Consider the following 23,745-nt stretch of genomic DNA (forward strand, 5'->3'; position numbering starts at 1 on the left):
TCCTACCACGACCTTCATGGTCTTCAAGACTCTCATCTCCATGTCGAAACATTTGGAACGAACGCTGAACTGTACTTTCAGTAACAGATCCATGGTAGAATGTCTAGTTGATGTTTCGTGTAGTTTCGGTAGAGTTTCGTACAAGTTTGAAGTCGTAGAGTGAAAACCGCAGACAATTAAGACGCCTTATAAGCGACGAATGTTGAATTCAACCAACCAACGATAAATTACTCAACATTCAACTTCTAAATGTCATCGTGAGAATTCCGACGTTTATTTCTGAACAACCTAATAATATATCGGAAAGGGAAGTAAGACATTTCCAATCTAGAATAGCCAATCCAATATATTATCAGTTATAATTCGCTGCTATATAAATGAATTATATGTAACTATTGATCACATGACTCCACGCATAAACACATTGGTGGATGGCATAATTATCAGTGATCAAAGCACGACTTAAAGTTTACGTTTTTGAACAACTTTGATCTAAGAGAAATACTTTTAATATTTGATCTACGGTAAGCACTTTTGATATTTTACGACAAAGTGTATACTTTGGAGAATTTCACTTTTTTAATTTCAAAAGTGTTTAATCATAGGCGCTAGAATATGCTGTAAAATGAAACAGTTTAGTTTTACTGATTTATATAATGCATGATTGCTTTACGACGAGTGCCTTAGGTAAGTATGTGCATTTTCGTATAGCGAAGCCACATCGGGCTGTCTACTGAGTCCACCGAAGGAATCGAAGACTTAAGTAAGACAGCTTCAAATAAAAAGGGTTGTCTTGTTTGTTTGTTTGTAAGACTAGAGGAAAGGCAGCTAGTCATCACCATCACCGCCAACTCTTGGGATACTCTTTTATCAACGAATAGTGGGATTGACCGGGACATTACGACGACCCCACGGCTGAAAGGGCGAACATGTTTGGCGTGACTGGGATTCGAACCCGCTACCCTCAGTTTACGAAACGAACGCCTTAACCAATATGGCCATGCCGGGCCGGGGATCGTCTTACACTACATTAGTCTCATGCAAATATTTAAATTCAAGGTTATTTCCTCCCCTGATCAAGATAATACGTAAGTAGAAAGGTCTTCCTGGACCCTATTAATAAAGTTTAAGTGGAAGTTTAATTGATATTTAAAGTACACTTTTTATGAGGTAGTTTTAACCCTAGCCGAAGGCTAAATTTATGCAAAAGTTTAGACAAAGCAGCCCACAAATAAAAAAAACAACAATCTATTTCAGTATCTAAAAGAACGTATCTGCGCAATATATGTATTAACTCGAGAAACTCGAATCGTAATCTGAGGGTCACGGGTTCGAATCCCCGTTACACAAAACATTCTCGTTTTTTCAGTCGTGGGGCGTTATAATGTGCGATCAATCCCACTATTCGTTGATAAAAGAGTAGCCCGAGGGTTGGCGGTGGGTGTTGATGATAACTAGCTGCCTCCCTCTAGTCTTACACTGCTAAATTAGGGACGGCTAGCGCAGATAGCTCTCGTGTAGCTTTGCGCGAAATTAAAAAAACTAAACAAAAACAAAGCATTATTATCTGTTTTAGTATTTTTTAATCAGGAGACCTCGACTATCTGTGAAAGTGGCATTGCATAATTATATAAATATATATACACTGAACGTGTGTACTATCTCAGTGAAATGATCATGTTTACATTTTTAACGTAACGGAAATATTACGTACGATTGAAATGAGAATGTTGTGGCTGACGTGCAGTGTTACCAGGAAAGATCGATTCCGCAACACGCACATCCGAGAAAGCGTAGGTGTGACAGTCATAATAGAAGAAATACAAGAAAATCACCTCATATGGTATAAACATATCATACGAAGACCCGAGTATGTCGGTAACGTTGTCAGATCAATGGAAACTGAAGGAAAAAAGATGAAAAGAGCAACTTTAAAAAAAATTACAGAGGGCGTAGAAATGTGCTATTTTGAAGAGGAAGACGCCATAATGGTTAAGAACAAACTGGAGCAGAGGACTTGTGAAACAGAAACCACAATAAAATCGGACAAACTCCAAGATGGCGATAATTACTATAATGGAAATTTGGAAGGTACAGTGATACCCAGAGGTAAAAGCTGGTAGCGTCTTATCCCTAATTAGGAAGAAACCCAACCAAGGATGGGTCTCTCACTGATTGTTTGTTTTGTAGAGCAAAGTCGCATTTGGTTATCTGTTGTGCCTAACACGAGGGGTGTGTGGGAGTGGAAGTGGAATCGAACCTCGAATTTTACTGTTGTAAGCTCGTAAAGGCGATGCCGGGCCTTTTCGCCTGTAGCTAATAACATTAAAGTGTAAACTTGATAATACCACGTTTCTTCGCTCACTTTACTATTAACTAGAAAAGTCGAAACGGCTGTTGAAACATTTGTCTCCTGTAGTGACATACCATTACTGCAGGAGACAAATGTGAATTTAACTAAGTATGTGGAATGGACGTCGAGAGAATGCAGTGAGCTTAAGCACTCTCAGATTTCTACGATATGCAACAACAAAACTGAAATACGAAACATTTATGACCATTACTTTACGGTAATGAAACTGGATCAAACCTCTATCCCATCAGCGCGCCCCCTAGTGGCGCAGTCTGCGGACTTATACTTCTGGAAGCCGGGTTTCGATACCCGTGGTGAGTGTTGCTTTGCGCTTAACAACAAATACCAACATCTATCAGCCACCAGCTCGACCAATGATACAGAGGGTTATTCTAATAACCTTTATGTCTTAAAGCGATTTTTTTTCTTCATTCCACTAAGCCTAACGATCATTTTATCACTTGTTTTATGTTCATTCAAGTGTACTTGCACAGTTTGGAACATAAACCACATTCCTGGTTATACCACACAGCAAGGCTAAGGAAACGCGAGTGCTAAATTTAGACAGCTTTAAATCGTTTTTTCGTCCAGAAAGAGTTAAGAAGTGTATGAAACCAAAACCTAAACTTCAAAGACAAAAACAATGTTATTCCATTGTACTCTAAATGGAAAAATATTTTGAGTTTATTTGTTTTGGAGAATGTTGTGTGTTTCGCTGTGTTTCAGGAAATATTGTGGATTTCTCCGTGTTTTGGAAAATAATTTAGGTTTCTCCGTGTTTCGGAGAATAGTGTGTGTGAGCGTGTGTGTGTTTTCTTATAGCAAAGCCACATCTGGCTAACTGCTAAGACCACCGAGGGTAAATCGAACCCCATAGTTTTTGCGTTGTAAGTCCGTAGAATTATCGCTGTACCAAGGGGTGAGCTCTTCTGTGAGAATACTACGGGTTTCTCTATGTTTTACAAAATATTATGTGGTTCGATACGTGACTATCGTATTAATATACTGTAAGTTTGTTGTTGTGTGTTTGTTTTTTCTTATAGCAAAGCCACATCAAACTACCTGCTGTGTCCACCGAGGGGAACCAAACCCCTGATTTTAGCGTTGTAAGTCCCGTAGACTTTTCTGTTGTGGCTTTTTACTACAAGCTGTTGAAATAACGATGACAACAGTTTTCGATTCTTCTGATATTCTCAAACAAACCGTATCACTAACAACGACCCAATGACTGTAATACTTGGAGTTTTTACTTAATTCGTTCTAGTCTAAACTCCAGGAATGGCTATGAGACAAGGCTAATTAACTAAGTATGTCAGACACACGAGTAACTGATAATAAAATATATATAATATTTTGAGTATATCGTATTTCCAACTGCTGTAAAACGTGTTTAAACCAAAATAAGTAGAAATTCTTACTGAATCTTGATATTTCTACGTTTTTTATCCGAATGTTTTTTTTATGTTCGACGTAATTATCTTTTAATGACCTGGGCCCGGCATGGCCAAGCGTGTTAAGGCGTTCGACTCGTAATCCGAGGGTCGCGGGTTCGAATCCCGGCCGCACCAAACATGTTCGCCCTTTCAGCCGTGGGGGCGTTATAATGTGACGGTCAATCCCACTATTCGTTGGTAAAAGAGTAGCCCAAGAGTTGGCGGTGGATGGTGATGATTAGCTGCCTTCCCTTTAGTCTTACACTACTAAATTAGGGACGGCTAGCGCAGATAGCCCTTTAGTAGCTTTGCGAGAAATTCAAAACGAACAAATTTAATGACCTAGCGGTAGGAACGTTCAACATAACTACTGAATTATGGCCTAATAAACATATCATGTTCAACATAATGTTGACTACTGTATTAGAAGACATGTTCAACATAACTGTGAGCTAATATAGTAAAACAGGACATGTTTAACATGATTATGAGATAGTGTTGTAACACAGTTCACGATCAACATGCCTGCTAAGACTTATTGACTACTGTATTGGACGACAAGTTTAGTATTAATGTCGACCAATATCGTAATACGGTGCACATTGTACTCGCAAGGTTCAATATTACTGTGGACAACTTTCGTAATACAGTGCATGTTTAACATAACTATGCACTTTAAACCGTAGAAGAGAAACTTGTTCAACATGTCCCTTCACGGACACAGTCTCTGCTGTTACAAAACCTTTGATTTATAAGCCAATATAAGATGAGAAATTGCATTACACTGGTTCGCTTTATTGCAAGTGTAACAATCCGAATAAAATATCACTCCGGATTTCAAAACAGGATATATTTTTCAGAAATATGAGCTGTTTGTTTTTGAATTTCGCACAAAGCTACTCAAGAGCTATCTGTGCTAGCCATCCATAATTTAGCAGTATAAGACTAGAGGGAAGGCAGCTAGTCATCACCATCCACCGCCAACACTTGAGCTACCCTTTTACCAACGAAGAGTGGGATTGACCGTCACATTATAATGCCCCCACGGCTGTAAGCGTGCGCATGTTTGGTGCGACAGGGATTCGAACCCGCAACCCTCAGATTACAAGTCGAACGCCTTAACCCACTTAACCATGCCGGGTCGAAATATGGGCTGAGTGACATAAAACTGAATTTTTTTTTTTTCACGTATTCACAATCCGAAGTTAAAACACACAAAACATTTCTTAACGTATTGTTTTTGCAAATGTGATTACTGGGCATACGTTTGTTTAAGCACAAAAATATACAATGGGCTATCTGTACTGTGCCCACTACGGGTATCGAAACCAGATTTTTAGCGTCACAAACCTTCAGGTTACTAAACAAGTAGATTACTACAAAAGTTGATCATCAAATAGACCCACATAAAGGATGAGAAAAATTGCGTAGAAAGAAAATTTTGGGGTTTAAGCTGAGTTTCAGTAAAAGTGTTAAAAACAATGTTGTTTTTGTTTTTATACATAAAGTTAAACCAGATTTTAGCTTCTCAAACGTGAAGTGAGGCATGTCTGGAACGAAAGACTTTCCCATCGAAGCTTTTCAGCTGGCTTAAGTGCTAAGTGCATGTTAAGTACCGTTAAGATTATCGGTTGCATCCACTTAATGCTAAGTATATGTTAAAGTACAATTCAAGTTACTATTGCATCTACTTAATGCTAAATGCTAAGTATACGTTAAGTACAGTTAAAGTTACTATTACATCCACTTAATGCTAAATGCTAAGTATATGTTAAAGTACAGTTAAAGTTACTATTACATCCACTTAATGCTAAATGCTAAGTATATGTTAAAGTACAGTTAAAGTTACTATTACAACCACTTAATGCTAAATGCTAAGTATATGTCAAGTACAGTTAAGGTTACTGGTTGTATCTACTTACTGCTAAAAGATAAGTGTATGTCAACTACAGTTAAGGTTACTGGTTGTATCTACTTACTGCTAAAAGATAAGTGTATGTTAAGTACAGTTAAGGTTACTGGTTGTATCTACTTACTGCTAAAAGATAAGTGTATGTTAAGTACAGTTAAGGTTACTGGTTGTATCTACTTACTGCTAAAAGATAAGTGTATGTTAAGTACAGTTAAGGTTACTGGTTGTATCTACTTACTGCTAAAAGATAAGTGTATGTTAAGTACAGTTAAGGTTACTGGTTGTATCTACTTACTGCTAAAAGATAAGTGTATGTTAAGTACAGTTAAGGTTACTGGTTGTATCTACTTACTGCTAAAAGATAAGTGTATGTTAAGTACAGTTAAGGTTACTGGTTGTATCTACTTACTGCTAAAAGATAAGTGTATGTCAAGTACAGTTAAGGTTACTGGTTGTATCTACTTACTGCTAATGTTAAGTATATGTTTAGTTTCCGTAACGTTACTCATGCATTTGCTTAATGTTTATTTTTGTGTGATGCAAAATGTTTTAAAATTTCATTGAGCACTTAGAAAGTATCGATCGTTGAATCTCATGAAAGAAATCCACAGAAAGCCAGTGAATATGGAACAAAATAAAGTGAGAGACCGTTTACTGCTTTAGGAAACTTTAATCCGTTTCGCGTTCAGTCTATAAGCTACATAAAAAACAATGTTCATTCCACGAGAAAACCATGAAATGGTGCTAGTGCACAAACCCTATGTTAGAATTCAATCAGTGAAAGGAGAACGTGTGTTAGGAATTTCGCGCAAAGCTACACGAGAGCTATCCGCGATAGTCGTTCCTAATTTAGCAGTGTAAGACTAGAGGGATGGCAGCTAGTCAGTCATCACCACCCACAGCCAACTCTTGAGCTACTCTTTTACTAACAAATAATGGAATTGACCGTCACATTATAACGTCCTTACGGCTGGGAGGGCCAGCATGTTTGGTGTGACGTGGATTCGAACCCATAACTCTCAGATTACGAGTCTAGCGCTTTAGACCCGCACGAGAGAGAATTTTTTTTAAATGTGAAAATTTTTGACATTCAGTAAGAAATGCTCCCCCCCCCCCTGTCGCACCAAACATGCTCGCTCTTTTAACCGTAAGGGCGTTATACAATTACGGTCAATCGTACTATTCTTTGGTAAAATAGTAGCCCAAGAGCTGACGGTGGGTGGTGATGACTAGCTGCTTTACCTCTAGTCTTACAATGCTAAATTAGTGACGACTAGGGCGGATAACGCTCGTGTAGGTTTGCGCGAAATTTAAAAACCAAAAACCATACAAACGAAAATTCTAGCATTGTTAGGACTTATTTTATGGTTCCAGTGTGAGAAAATATATAGACTTTCCCTCGTAAAGCTTCTTATCCACTGAGAGGGCGCCAAGCTCCCGCCTAAATGTTGTGGTTGTCTTAGGTAACAATAATAATACAGCGATACTCTTCTTTTTGTTAAATTACGAATATTTCGTGTAATAAACATTTCATAAATTTTCACAGGCGTTCAAGTTATACTCAACCAATCTTCGCCTTCTTCGCATAAGACCTAATTCCGCGCAACCTAAACGAATATTTGGAAAATTAACTGAATTTAGGTTAATCTGCGGCGGAAGTGACGTCAGTGCAACACATTCATTCTGAAGATGGACCGCGCAAGTAACATAAATTGTTGAAAGATTAACATGAGTTATGCAGTGTAAAACCACACATTAAATGCCCGCCAAAGTATGATTATATGAGTATATTAAATAATGAATTTACCTTTTTTATCTGATTTTGGTTCTTTCGAAGAACAATTTGTACTTCATGGACGAAGGTATCATACACAGCTGAAAGTTGTCGCATATGATTGTTATTAAAAAGTAAAGCTGTTCAACCACGTGCTATTTTCTAGGCTAGAAGGTAATTGTTTTTACCCTGTAAAATAGTTGTTTGTTAGATATGACCACCTGCCTATTACAATGTTGTTGTTTTTTTCTTCCAGTGCCCTTACCTAACAGGTGTTCCACGTTCTTCACACAGAACGTTTCCAGTCCTTTGTAATATCCAGAACCAGTCCGTCTGTCCTTATTCCGTAATCGTTGCTAGATGACTTCTGAATACGAAACGGTAGAACCAAGCCCGCGACCCTAAAGCGGAAAATGCTGCCATGTTATATAACTGTTGTACGGAAGTCTACACAGGGTGATCCAGAGGGAGCTAAAACCAACGACTAAAAACTGAATAGAATGAAATACGTACACACACACACACACACACACAAGAAGTAAACACGTAACTGATGTTCATCAGATTGGGTTGTCTATTTAAGGCATTGTTTTTGTAAAGGAGTTTGTGCAATTTCCTTTTAAATTAGTGGATTTCAATAATGAATAAATGAAAACTTGAGACCAAAAGAAATTACTTCTCTGCATATTTCTCCGCGTCGAAAAAAATGTTTTAGTCTAAATTTTTCAGTATTAGGCTTACGTATTTTGAGAATCATATTGAAAAACAACAACTACAATTGTATGTGTCGATTAACTCGAGAAAACGAAACGTTGTATAAAAATGACATTTTGGATACTTTCTGTTTTTATTTACAGGGATTTTATATTTATAAGAATGACATTTTGGATACTTTCTGTTTTTATTTACAGGGATTTTATTTTTATAAGAATGACATTTTGGATACTTTCTGTTTTTATTTACAGGGATTTTATTTTTCTACCCATGGGGAAGGATTTTAGTTGCAATACCGAATTTGATTTTTCTAGTCTGTTTAAATCCACCGTAAATTCCGTTAAATTCCGTAAATCGTTAAAACTGGAAATGGAAAATAAAACTACTAAATATGTATAGTTTTCTTAAATGTTTATTTTAACCAATAGAGAAAAAAAACTACAGATGTAGATACACAAGTATTGATGCTTGATTATAACGCTAGGAGTCGGAGTTCGATTCTCGCGTTAGTCACATGGCACAGTTAGCCCATTGTGCAGCTTTGCGTTAAAGGAAAAAAAAAAAACACGTTTTGTTCTGTATTTCCTGTAAAACTTGTGTACCTTATTTGTGTTGATGGGTTGCTTATGAAAAAAATGTAAAAAAAAAACGCAGTGACCCTTCGTGACCTCTGCCTCGTAAAAGGAAAACATTATGTCATCACCAGTACTGCTGTGTATGTTAGATACACTAATGTGAAATATATACTGTAGTCTGGTATCTGTTTGCAAGGTACACACGCTGGTTTTGGTTTGTTTCGAATTAGTACAAAGCTGCACAATGGGCTATCTGTGCTCTGCCCACCACGAGTGTCTAAACCCAGTTTCTAGCGTTGAGAATCTTCAGACACAGTGCTGTGCCACTGGGGAGCACACGTGCTGGTATTCTTTAATTGTATCATTACTACTATAAACACCACCCACAAAGACCCTACTAGAACGAAGCAGTCAAACTAATAATAACATCATAAGATTGCTATTTGTCACTCTTTCTGTGCATATTAGAAGCCCACAAATTAAACACTGAATTTGATAAGCATTTCTGGAATCAATTGGTCGAAATTACGTTACGCAGTCATGTTATGGCAACTTTTAATACAAATGCTCGTGAAGTTCCCCTTCTACAAATTCTGACTAGTGTTAGCCTAGTTTTGTCTTATACTGGCCTACTTCAGTAAGTATTAGAACCTTCGGTTTATATTCAGGTAATTAATGGGACCTTTATTTCTACGTGGTTCCTACGCATCTATTCTGACTCTGTGATTAGACCGCTTTCTCGAATAACACTTTCATCTTATTTTAGTGCACTTCAGTTAGAGATAAAAAGACTCACTTCCGACTTGGCTCCTGTTTTGATAAAGGAACCATTTACAACTGATTCACTTCATATCTGTCTACTGTATTATATATAAATAGACCATTTACAACTAATTCACTTCTGGTTTGTCTACTCTGTTCATAAAAAAAAACATTTACAACTGATTCACTTCTGATTTGTCTACTCTGTTCATAAAGAAACCATTTGAAACTGATTCACTTTTGGTTTGTCTATTGTGTTCATAAAGAGACCATGTACAACTGATTCACTTCTGGTTTGTCTACTCTGTTCATAAAGAGACCATGTACAACTGATTCACTTCTGATTTGTCTATTGTGTTCATAAAGAGACCATGTACAACTGATTCACTTCTGGTTTGTCTACTCTGTTCATAAAGAAACCATTTACAACTGATTTTTTACTCTGTTCATAAAGAGACCATGTGCAACTAATTCACTTCTGGTTTGTCTATTGTGTTCATAAAGAAACCATTTACAACTGATTTTTTACTCTGTTCATAAAGAGACCATGTACAACTGATTCACTTCTGGTTTGTCTATTGTGTTCATAAAGAAACCATTTACAACTGATTTTTCTAATCTGTTGATAAATAGACCATTTACAACTGATTCATCTTCGACTAGTCTAGTGTGGTTAATAAAGAAAGTACTTTCGACAGATTCTCTTCAGTTGATACATATTTTTACCCCATCGGAACCCCTTTAGTTAATAGGATTTTCGCCTTGTCTAATTCACTTCATTTAATACAGAATTACCCTCACCTAATTCTCTTCAGTTATTATAAATTTTTCGCAACTTCCGTTTGTTTGTTTTTGAATTTCGCGCAAGGCTACACGAGGGCTATCTGTGCTAGCCGTCCCTAATTTAGCAATGTAAGATAAGAGGGAAGGCAGCTAGTCATCACCACCCACCGCCAACTCTTGGGCTACTCTTTTACCAACGAATAGTGGGATTGACCGTCACATTATAACGCCCCCCACGGCTGAAAAGGTGAGCATGTTTGGTCGGACGGGGATGCAAACCCGCGACTCTCAGATTACGAATCGCACGCATTAACCCACCTGGCCATGCCGGGCCCTCTTCTGGGTTAACACCGTTTTTTGTTTAGGAAGTTAGCTAAATTAAATACGAAGATATAAGTTATCCAAATGTATCAGTTAAGATACATATAAGGGAAGTGGTATTAATAGTGAATAATCGTGGATCAGAAGCCCGAGACGTTTCTTCTGTATTTTGTACAGCATACTACTAGAAATGTTTCTGAAAAATGTTTATATATATATATATGTTTTCAACACGTTCTGTTACAGATAGACACTGTGTGACCGTCATGTTGCTTTCATTCTGTTAACAAGACATTTTAAAATAATATTCCACTTGACACAACGGAAAGCATAACTTATTTCCTTTCCATCTTGATAATTGAACATTAAAAAAAAAAACACGTCATAAAACACGAACATTTATATATTGTTAGACATATGTAGGAAAGCAACAATCGAATATTTTAATATTGTTGCGTACAGGAAGGCAACAGTACGAATAATGTTGGAGTGAGGTCGTTAGCCCTAACCACATCTTGTACATCGTGCTGACCTATTTGGGCCGTTGCCAACCAGAAACCGGGTAAAAAAAAAAAAAAAGGAAAGGGTTTGATTTCACTACCGACTGGTAAGCCAACAACAATATTGCGTCATAGCTTTCGTACGTATGTGTTTGTAGACCCTCCTTGCGGCTGCCCGACTTTCTTCGTAGCAATAACCAGACGCCCCATAGGCATTTGCCAACATGTATTAACGTATCAATTTTTTTTTTTTAAATATTCTGTTTTTCAAATTAAGCCAATCACAGATCACTTTAAGAATTCCAACCAATCACAGATTGTTTTCCAAAGCAGACGCCCTGGAGCGACTTTATCATCCAATGCAGCATAAAATGCGTAAACAATGCATATATTAAGAGATAATAACCGATTTATCTTAACTTGAAACGCTCTATACGTCTTACAGTTAATCTGGAGCAAATACGTTTTCCTTGATTATAAGACTTTTAACTACATTAATAAGACGTAGTACTTACTGCCACGATAATTTGGGCTTTTCGGAATTCACGTCCTGTTTTGTACGTCAAGACCACCATGGAAAACACACACTTACGTAACTCAAGGTTATAAATAATATGAAAACAGATACGATGTATTCAGAACAATTTAGTATCCGCTCATTTGTTGAGTCCAAGATCGAACTAACTTCTCTTTTGTGTTTTGTTTCTTTAGTAAAACTAACAATTTATTTCAAGACAACTGCACCGAACCAAAACACATAAGCTAATCAGACAGTATGATAACACGAGTATGTATCGTAACGAATATAAAAATAATACATAACTGTAATGGTATAAATCCTAAAGAGTACCCTAAAATCATAAGACACAAAAATACACAAATACACAAAATATGGGAACACTAAAGACATAAGTTATAAGACAGCACTCTAAAACCATTATATACAAAGTAAATGCACAAATTTGAACACCGAATGAGAACACAAAATTCGTAAGTTATAAGATAAATACACAAATATACACAACATATAAGAACATTAAACTCGCATGTTATAAAAAAAATATACACAACATATAAGAACATTAAACTCACATGTTATAAAAAAAATATACACAACAAAGGAGACAAATACACTGACATACCAAAATGGTATAACAAAAATATACCAGTAGATATTGTTTCAGGTTGAAAGATACAGTGGTTACATAATTTATAAGCTTATAAATATACAAGTTTAAATGATGAATAGCAATATAAAGTACACATATACAAGTTTAGATAATGAATAAAAATATAAGGTATAGCTACACAAGTTTAGATAATTAATCACAATATAAAGTACACATACACAAGTTTAAATGATGAATAACAATATAAGGTACACATATACAAGTTCCAATGTTGAATGACAATATAAGGTAGATATATACAAGTTTAGATAATAAGAAATATGAAGTCCAGATATACAAGTTTAAACAATGAGAAATATAAAGTCCAGATATACAAGTTTAGCTTATGCCAGTACAAGGTACACAGATACAAGTTGAGCTAATGACAATATATAGCACAGATATTCAAGCTGGTCTGGGGTCTGGTTAAATTACAGTGTAATATATATACAAGCTAGTGTTTTTAATTTTAATACATTTTGTACGGCATGTAATTTGTATGCACGGTTTACATACTGTGCAATAATAAGCACTTAAGACGTAGCCGTGTCTAACAGTAGAGCCAATATTGTAATTGTTTTTGAAGTTTGGCGCCACTTTCTTTACGTTAAGTTTCTCACTTGTGTTTGATCCACCTTATTGGACCTACTGGTGCCTGTGTTCTATAGATTGGTGCCAAGGTCATAGTGGTTTCCGAGTGGGCGTACCGAATTGTTTGTTGGTCGTGATGAAACTTTGTTTCCACTCAGACAGTACATTGCGACGTTAACACAGGTATTTCATATTACCTGTTCCTCAGCCGAACGTAATATGACTTATCTGCTACGATAAACGCTACCTAGCGACTAGGGCTGGAAACCACTTCGATGAAAAATCTTTAGAAAGCTCAGAGAGACGTCATTATTTTGGATAAACCCTTTATCTGCAACCAACGCATTGCTCGAAACATATTGAGATGGTTTCGAAAGTTATTATAAATGCTTATTTCCATTGAGTAATTATATTCCGAAAACATGTTCAGCATTCATTATCACGGTGCTATAATTTGCGGATTAAACATTTTTTTTTAAATGCTCTATTTTAAAATGCAGTAAATGGACTAACCAGATACGTATCAAAGAAATACAATACTCCGTTATCAAAAAGAGAAAATAACCTGAGATAGTAACATGATCATGAAATCGGTTCGGACCTATGTCATCCGGGATTAACTGCTTGTTCGTTTCTAATGTAAAGCTACGCACAATGGGCCATGTGCGCTAATGAATCGAACCTTGGATCTGATAGATTTCACTTCATAGACTTACAGCTAATTCGCCAATGTACTCTGAGACATGTACATATGATCTGATATATATCATCAGAGAGAGTGTCACGTACACACAATATAACTTATATAATTCGGTATGTGGCATGTACACACAGTACGACCTGTGTCATCTAAAATGGCCCGGCATGGCCTAGCGCGTAAGGCGTGCGACTCGTAATCCGAGGGTCGCGGGTTCGCGCCCCCGTCGCGCTAAACATGCTCGCCCTCCCAGCCGTGGGGGTGTATAATGTGACGGTCAATCCCACTATTCGTTGGTAAAAGAGTAGCCCAAGAGTTGGCGGTGGGTGGTGATGACTAGCTGCCTTCCCTCTAGTCTTACACTGCTAAATTAGGGACGGCTAGCACAGATAGCCCTCGAGTAGCTTTGTGCGAAATTCCAAAACAAACAAACAAGTCATCTAAAATAGTGACACTTAATACACAATATGTCCTATATCATCTGAGAGAGTGACGCGTATACACAGTTCAACCTATATCATCTGGGACTGTGACACGCACACAAAATATGACCGATATCATCTGATACAGTGAAATATTGGGTTGAGGAATAATTCGTGAGCGTTTTTTCAAGTTAAACAAATATATTCATAAATGAAACGCTTTCGCAAAATATTTCATGTCATTTGGTAGATAATTTTTTGCTCTAATAGATGGTGTGTTTGATTTTCATATGTCTTTAATTTTTGCTTTCATTTTCAGCTCATTAAATGGAATGTCAAGTGGACAAAATCGAGCATTTTCGACACCATCTGCTTTTCGCATTTAATTTCTTGCAATTTCGTTTACAACAATGCATACTATATACCTAGGTATTACATGAAATAAAGTATCATAATAAATGTTTTGGGTGTAATGTGTTCATGCATTGAAGTATTGTATAGTCTTGCATGTAATGCTTGAATGAAATTATTTAAAAACGCTCACGATTATTCCTCAACCTAATAATATACGCACAGTACGACCCACGTCTTTTGATACAGTGATATGTACGCACAAAATGTCGTATTTCATCTGATACAGCGACATGTACACACAATATGACCTATGTCATCTGAGATAGTGACATGTTCACAAAACAGAGCTATATCTTTAAAACATATCTGAGATTTTTCAGATGAAGAACGCCTGTGATAATTCACGTGAATCTAAAGTTGTATCAGGGTACACATTATTGAAACAAACAAACAAACAAAGACAACACCAATAGTTCATCAGTATGACAGGCCTGGCATAGCCAAGCGCGTAAGGCGTGCGACTCGTAATCCGAGGGTCGCGGGTTCGCGCCCGCGTCGCGCTAAACATGCTCGCCCTCCCAGCCGTGGGGGCGTATAATGTTACGGTTAATCCCACTATTCGTTGGTAAAAGAGTAGCCCAAGAGTTGGCGGTGGGTGGTGATGACTAGCTGCCTTCCCTCTAGTCTTACACTGCTAAATTAGGGACGGCTAGCACAGATAGCCCTTGAGTAGCTTTGTGCGAAATTCCAAAAAACAAACAAACAAAACAAACATCAATATGAAATGGCTGAGTGTAGTATAACAATTAAAACTATAGACAACTTATAAGCACTAAACAAAAGTGTCGAAACCACAAGAAAGGAAAACCAGATCTACAGGAGTTTAATTTTTAAAAAAATCAAATTAAAATATATAAAAATTTCTGTTACGTCTATGCTCGTATTCTCGCTGCTCATATGTCTTGCACATTGAATACACATGTTCGACTGTATCGACTATGTAATTTACACTAGAACAACATGAAATAAAACCTATGTTATACGTGTCTTCTTGACGAAATCAAAGGTAACCAACAAATAGGCAGAAATATTGAACGTTTTTGTGACTTAAAAGAACTTAAAAGAAACTATAAACTAGAATGTTACAACAATCATTTAATATAAGAGCGTGGAAGTTAATAAGTAGAAATTCCCCGATGGTCCAGCGGTAAGTCTTCGGATTTACGATGTAAAAATCAGGGGTTCGATTACTCTCGGTGGATGCAGCAGATAGCCCGACGTGATTTTGCTATGAAAAAATAAATACACATACAAAGTAAAATGAAACTTTTTTTATGTTTTCATAGCAGGGCCCCCAGTTACTCAGCTTAAAAGTCTGCAGGGTTATAACCCTAAAAATCTGGTTCAGAAACCTACTGTGGGCAGAGCACAGATAGCAGGAAACACGGATAACTCAGAGTTAATTATATCTTGTTTACACTTGCTAATATGGCAAGGTGGCGCCCAAGTAATAGCGAAGAACTTCTTACGTTCGTATTTCTATGACACGCGAAGGAGGAACAATATAAAAACATGGAATGTAGTTTCAATGATATCTAACTGCCAATAAAATTATAAACGGGGTTTAGAAATTAATTGTAAGTTTAATTTCTACAGAACGTGTCAATGAAACTGACTACTCCGTAATTTCACGTCAGTTTCGTTTTTTCTAAAACAATGGAAACACGTGGTAACTTAAGTGACATTCCCGAAATTCATGTTCATGTATTTAATAGAATTTTGCGAGAAACTTTCAAATAAAAACATTTAAATAAGGAAGCATCTCTTTGTGATATTTCAACAATATTCTCCATTAGAAACAATCAATAAAACTTTCATATAAAATAATTCTTTTTTGTAGCACGTGAACAATATTTCCATGGAAACAAATAACAAACATTTTAACACAAATTAAAACAAGACATATATCTAGAAAAAAAAACATCGTATATATATCGATATTTAGGCACTGTCAAATATGGAGAGGATAAATTGGGAAATTCAATTTGTTTTAGAAATCTTTTTAAAGAAATAAATAACGTTTACGAAATTATTCGTTTGTTCATTGATAACAATAGAATATACATTACTCAGTTTTTCTTATTATTAATCTGAATGTAAACGAGAACTCTGGTGGCTTGTTTGTTTTGAATTTCGCGCAAATCTACACGAGGGCTATCCGCGCTAGCCGTCCCTAATTTAGCAGTGTAAGACTAGATAGAGGGAAGGCAGCTAGTCAGCACCATCCACCGCCAACTCTTGGACTACTATCTAAACAAGGAGTAGTGGGATTGACCGTCACATTATAACGCTTTCACGACTGAAAGGGCGAGCATGTTTGGTGTGACGGGGATTCGAACCCGCGACCCTCAGATTACGAGTCGCACGCCTTAACACACTTGGCCATGCCGGGCGAACTCCGATGGCAAACAGAGTAGTTAGTATCAAAGTTTATCCGGAAATGTTTTTAAATATTGCTTTGCTAAACGAATAAAGTGTGGAGAATTTAATGTACGAGAAAATGTAATGCATCCTAATTGTTGTACAATATTATACCGATAGTTAACAATATAATTAATTGTTAGACATTTAAATTATGACTATCTATTGCCACTGATTTACAATAACCTGTTACCATCGGCATCAGTGAACTTCTGTCCTTTCATTGTTTATAAGAAGAAACATTTAGTCGTTGTAATCGCATCTTATTCTCCAGACAAAGAGATGCTTGCATTGACTGAAATGTTTTTATTATTTTTAGTCAGCGTGTAGCGTTGTCTTAGACATATACACTTTATTACTGAAACATTCAATAGATGGCATTGTCTTCGGCATTCATGATAGAATGAGTTAACCATTAAAAATGTAATGTATTAGTGTTGTCTTAGAATTGAATATATAATTAGTGAAATAATGTGACAGAGCATTTCTATGTCTGATAAACAGTTTATTTTACCAATAGGTGTCTAGTCAACAACACTGCTAATCAGGAAGCGACTTGGTGAAGTGCAGCACGAACTTAAATGAATCATGAGTCAAGGATGACGACGGTACCACGTGATCCAGATGTGTCTAATATCAGAGTAAAACTCCAGAGCTTGAAATACTGAGATTTAGGCCATTTGACTAGTTTATAATTATGTGTCGATTGGTGTCGTAATCAACGGATAACCCTACTGCTCCCCACGCCTTGCACCCTACATTTGTTTCTTCTTTTTTTGCTTGTTTGATTGATTACCAGATCGTGTTTCGTATTTTCCGAAACAATCATTGTTAAGTACCAGGGAATGTCAAAACTGTGTGTATTAGGTAAGGAACAGCTTCGGTTAAAACTGTATCTAATTGTACCAGTTTGTTGTCAGAGTACAATTGTGTAATGAAGTCCAAATCCAACTCTGTTCCTGATGGTCTATTCTAAATGTTGAACAAGTCATATGACGAGAAAGTAACGTAAGCATTGGGTGTTGGTCTTATAGCAAAGCCACAAAGGGTTATCTGCTCAGCCCACCGAAGGGAATCGAACCCCTGATTTTAGCGTTGTAAATCCGGAGACATACCGCTGTACTAGCGGGGGGCGTAACGTACGAAAGTTTTCTTTTGTTTTTGTCCCAACTATTGGCGCTCAGTTTTATTGTGGTATCATTTAATTGTACATATACAAACACACACACAAACAAAATTTATGAATCGCTGAGAATCCATAATCCTTTAAACCTGTAAATTGTTTGCGGAAAATTATGAACAGAGTTATTAATAACTCGTCATCAAACTAGATGTATGACTCAAAGCTAAATATATAAACTAATTCTGTACATAGAGTGAACTTGAAACAACAGCGGTAGAAAGAATTTTTGAAATTAAACCTCAGCTGATTTCTGTCAAATCTCTTGGTTTACACGTATTTTATCCGCCACAACATACCCACTTTCAAATTTTCTGGGCCCGGCATGGCCAAGGGTGTTAAGGCGTGCGACTCGTAATCTGAGGGTCGCGGGTTCGCATCCCGGTCGCGCCAAACAAGCTCGCCCTTGCAGCCGTGGGGGCGTTATAATGTGACAGTCAATCCCACTATTCGTTGGTAAAAGAGTAGCCCAAGAGTTGGCTGTGGGTGGTGATGATTAGTTGCCTTCCCTCTAGTCTTACACTGCTAAACTGGGGACGGCTGGTGCAGATAGCCCTCGTGAAGCTTTTCTCGAAATTCAAAACAAACATATAACAGGGTGGCCCAGGTAATCGGTTCCTCGGCGTATAGCTGATAACGAAAGGACGTTTGATAAAAACTGAATATTAGAACTAATAACTTAAAAAAATATATGTAAACGGATGTAATAAAAGAATTAAAGGCAAATGCCATGGATTCGATCGCCTACGTTGAAACATGCTGTGTTGATAGAATAATGGAAGTCAAATTTCAAAGCATAAACATCATTAATTTGTTATTCTGTTGCTGAAATTCAATGTGCCTATCAGGGCCTTTTTCGGTCATCGTGGCGTGGTAGATAAAGCGTCGAATAATAACCAATCAGCCTTTTTCCACGAAGATATATTTTGTCTGGTTATTTTTAGAGTAAAACAGACGTTCGTGTTATGGCCATTATAAACACAGCGTAAACATGTTTTGTTGTTTCTATAACATGATAGCCCAAGTACTTAGAAACATTATAGTTTGTTTGTTTTTAAACACACACGGTTTTACAGATAAATACAAGAGTTATTAAGTCTTCAGAAGAACCACACTTCTCCCGAATTGTAATCTCTTCAGTACTTGTTCACACAAACGAGGTTAACTAATGTTACAACGATACATACGAAAATAACCAAACAAACCCGACAAGGTTCAATATAATTTTTATATTGTCCCTTGAATCTGAGATAAAACAATTTCTTCTTTAAAACCTTTTGTTTTAAATATTATATTACCGTGATAAATTCAGCTAAATGAGTTACCACGAGTATGTTGGCATTACTTACATGGACCAAACATCTTGGAGTGGATGGGCTGAAATAAACGGACCTGCAGCCTGAAGAACAGAATAATTTTATAGTAAAACATTTATCTCTTTGTGACACCACTGAGGGTAAGAAGAGCGAATCCTTGGACTGATACCAAACGACTATCCCACAGCACAACCCTATTCCCTGCCACGTTGTCCCTGGATTTGAGTCGTTCTCGGTCATGGCCAATAAAACTCAGAGCAACGAATACGAGAATTTCACTTTACTTTCGGAAAAGTCGCTGTCCTGATGGCCCACATTTGTAACCATCCGCGAACATTGGCTTAGTAGGAGACCAACGACCTATTTCTCTGTCTCCTGGTGCTATGGGGTCAGTCACTCTATCTCGCGCTCTCGGAGAACACTAGTTCGCGCAAGAAACCTGCTCAGGTGCGTGGTAATCTACAAAGTTGCTAACTGAGGACTTGGTAATAGTCGTTTATAACCTAAACATAGGTGTTTGAATATTCGTTCATTGGAATCTTCGTATCTGTGCCTATCTGCCGCCGGCTCTTATTAATTTAACCTGGAACGATGTCACTTTTCTATCAGTGAAACCTATCCCTAATTGTTCTCCTGGAGACTAAGTCTTTGCTCTAAACGTTAGGGTTATTTAAACGAAACAGATACTGTTCAAGACCGAACTCAGAGAAACTATTATTGGAACCTGCAGCTACGATAAACCCTGTTAAAACCCTATCAACATTCAGTCAGACATTTTGTATTATGCTTTCTACCATAGGCAGCTTCAGCATGCCAAATGGTTAAGGCGTTACACTAGCAACGTGAGGGTCGCGGGTTCGAATCCCCAACCAATCCAGCTGACCCTTTCAGCCATGCGCGCGTTATACTGTCACGGTCAATCGCACTATTCGTTGATAAGAGAGTAGCCCAAGAGTTGGCGTCAAGTGGTGAAGACTATCTTCCTTCACTCTAATCATACACTGCTAAATTAGGGACAGCTAGCGCAGATAACCCTCATGTAGATTAGCACGAAATTGAAAAAAAATAGACCCTATCGTAGTCTTAAAATTAATATGATATCGTATAATTCTGTTGTTTTTGAAGAATCAACCTTTCTGTGCACACACAATCACAGTTAGGTCATTCTGTTATCAAGCCTGTTATTTACTGAGCGGTGTATTCACTTTTTGATAAAAGTGCGAAAAGAGGTTACGCGACGTTTGTTAAAAAGTAAATGCCTGAATGAAGTGTGGACCCAGTTCTGACTGTTATGATTCTGTAGATGTAGATTGATAAAAAAACAAACAAAAACAAAAGACAAAAACGCGTCATCCTGATTGATTGGAAACAGTTTCCTGCCCAGATATATCAAAGTTCAAAGGTCAGACAGTAGCGTAAATATTTTCTCTTTGTTCGTGATGATAAGCATGTTTAAAGTTACTATGTAAGTTTCAGACAAACAGCCATTTTGTAAGAATTAAAAGTACTCTATTAATAAACACTATGCTCGGATTTATAATGTACAACAAATTAACCCTCGTCTCTGGTCATTTCTGGTAAAAAAATATGTGGGTTTTTATGGTATGGGTCACTTCATTAAGGCGTTCGACTCGTAATCCGTGGGTCGCGGGTTTGGATCCCTGTCGCACCAAACATGCTCGCCCTTTCAGCCGTGAGGACGTTATAACGTGACGGTCAATCCCGCTATTCGTTGGTAAAAGAGTAGCCCAAGAGTTGGCGGTCGGTGGTGATGACTAGCTGCCTTCCCTCTAGTCTTACACTACTAAATTAGGGACGGCTAGCGCAGATAGCCCTCGAGTAGCTTTGCGCGAAATTAAAAACAAGCAAACGAACAATCATTTCTGGTATACCTAAAAATTATTAATTTCTATATTGTAGGCCACTTTAGTTGGTTTCTGGCATACTTAAAAATGTTTTAGTTTCTAAATGGCAGGTAGAATCCGTGTGTTACACTTGTCTTTGTTTCTATCTACTTAAATGTTGTTACTTTCTACATATAAGTCACTACAATTTGGTATCAGTGTAAGCAGCCTGTGCTATTTGCTAACTGCGAACTCATTTCCGATGTCGAGCTGCTAATGGTCCTTGATGTGTGGCTTCCTTACAACGCTACTAACACTTCCTCGTGATTCTCTTCATTACAACCTGTCCTGTAGTGGCGCAGAGGTAAGTCTGCAGGTTTACGATGCTAAGTACCGAGTTTCGATACCTCTGATTGTTAGAGCACAGATAACCGTTGCGTATCTTTGTATTAAACCCAACCAAACCTTACATCGCAACATCCTAACACTTTCTGTGATTTTTGTCGTCACAGCACAACATCTTAACAGCTGATGACATCTCTCATTCCACTACTATATCCTAACGTTTCTTGGTGTTTAGTTTTCTTACAATACAACATTCTAACACATCTTGTTGATTATTTACTTTGTAACGCAACACCCGAATATCAGTGCATTTCGTGATGGTTCTCCTCGACCTAACACAATGTGCTAACACTTCCTAGTGGTTTTCTTACAATACAAAATCGTGACACTTGGTGATGATCTACGTCACAACACGACGTCATAACTATTTCTGATGATTATCGAAATCAAATCTATATCTTCATTCGTGAAAGATTTGTTCAGTGAAATTCATTTGTGTTGCATTTTATTTAAATCCGTGAACAACACACACACACAAGCACATATTTATATACATATGAATAAAACAGCAAACTTTATAGCAAGAACATGACGACGAAAAATTACATTCAAGTACTTGTTTGTTTGTCTTTTAAGTTTCGCGCGAAGCTACTCGAGGACTATCTACGCTACCCGTCCCTAATTTAGCAGTGTAAGACTAGAGGGAAGGAAGCTAGTCATCACCACTCACTGCCAATTCTTGGGCTACTCTTTTACCAACGAATAGTGGGATTGACCGTCACATTATAACACCCCCACGACTGAAAGGACGACCATGTTTGGTGCGACATGGATTCGAACCCGCGACACTCGGATTACGAGTCGAAAGCCTTAAACCCACCTGGCCATGCAGGGCCATTGCTTTTTAAAACCCACCTGGCAATGCCGAGCCACATTCCAACGAATGCTCATGACAAATTTAAAATAAAATATATTATATGTACTCATCATGCAATCGAAAGTTTGCATGTTTGTCATTATTATACACTATAAGGTAGTCATCCTGTCATTTTAGTCCATCAGGTAAAGAACCTTATAACTCTCTATCGAACTGTCTACCAGTATCTAGGTGCGAAGAGACAGTCGCAGCCTTCTGACACGTATTTACTTACCCCTGCTAGATGACAATGTTGAAGATATAGCCTGGTCATAAGATGGTTTTCAATATGATGGTTGCTTGGTCAGGACAGTATATTCATATTGTACTGAGAAATGGATGTTCAGTACGTTATGATTGTGCTAAGGATATTAGTTTAGCTGTTAACCTGAAAGTACAGATGATGGAACTTACGTCTATTTGTAGTTATCCCAATCCCCTGGCGTTACCCCTATGCCTGTCATGAATTAACATTCTTAACAACTTATTACAAATATGGTTTCCCATATTAATCACTTTCCTGGAGTTATGTTGAAAATCTGACTTTGCAAAGATATTTGTTAAAATGTAGCGACCTCTAGCGACCAGAATAACGATACTTGACATACAAGTATAATTATTTACACTTTGTTCTGTGAGAAAGACGTAAAGGTCACAGTCGATTCAGAGCATTTTATATTCTGAAGCTGCTCATCCTGCAACATGACGTTTTCGAAGATGTGAACATTTCACGGACGAAACTGTTTCACAAACTAAAATATAACATTAACGAGAACATCTGCTACACCTTGTGACCAATTACAAGAACTACTACTTTACCTTGTGACCAATTACAAGAACTACTGCTATACCTTGTGACCAATTACAAGAACTACTGCTATACCTTGTGACCAATTACAAGAACTACTGCTATACCTTGTGACCAATTACAAGAACTACTGCTATACCTTGTGACCAATTACAAGAACTACTGCTATACCTTGTGACCAATTACAAGAACTACTACTTTACCTTGTGACCAATTACAAAAACTACTACTTTACCTTGTGACCAATTACAAGAACTACTGTTTAACTTTGTGACAAATTACAAAAACTACAATTTCACCTTGTTGCAAGGAATGATCTACGGCTATATTTGTCCAAAATGGTAGTTTTGTGAAATATTCATGACTTTCACAAAATCAAAACGACTGATTATTTTGCAAAATATGTAATACTCATTTAGTACTAACATTATTTTCACCGGACAAATTAGGCTTAACATCACTTACCTAAATCAGCCTGATATAAAATAAGTAAAA

At 37.2% G+C, this 23,745-nt stretch overlaps 1 protein-coding gene and 1 long non-coding RNA gene across 6 annotated transcripts in view; one reads left to right on the forward strand and one right to left on the reverse strand.

Annotated features, from left to right (window-relative positions):
- The window catches only part of LOC143228848 (hormone receptor 4-like), a 126,717-nt gene that overhangs the window by 87,408 nt on the left and 15,564 nt on the right, over nt 1-23,745 (reverse strand). Inside the window, exon 1 of one of the 5 annotated variants that reach the window (XM_076460241.1) lies at nt 7,738-7,874. The exons of 3 other annotated variants lie outside the window; for them this stretch is intronic. The gene's annotated coding sequence lies outside the window, so the exon portion shown is untranslated. One more of the 5 variants, XM_076460242.1, reaches the window with a different exon arrangement.
- LOC143228850 (uncharacterized) lies at nt 1,878-7,864 on the forward strand. The gene is made up of 2 exons (XR_013015479.1): nt 1,878-2,109; nt 7,729-7,864. It is a non-coding gene; the product is annotated as an uncharacterized LOC143228850 (long non-coding RNA).

The sequence above is a fragment of the Tachypleus tridentatus genome, chromosome 10, assembly GCF_004210375.1.
Source record: "Tachypleus tridentatus isolate NWPU-2018 chromosome 10, ASM421037v1, whole genome shotgun sequence".
Lineage (NCBI taxonomy): Eukaryota > Metazoa > Arthropoda > Merostomata > Xiphosura > Limulidae > Tachypleus > Tachypleus tridentatus.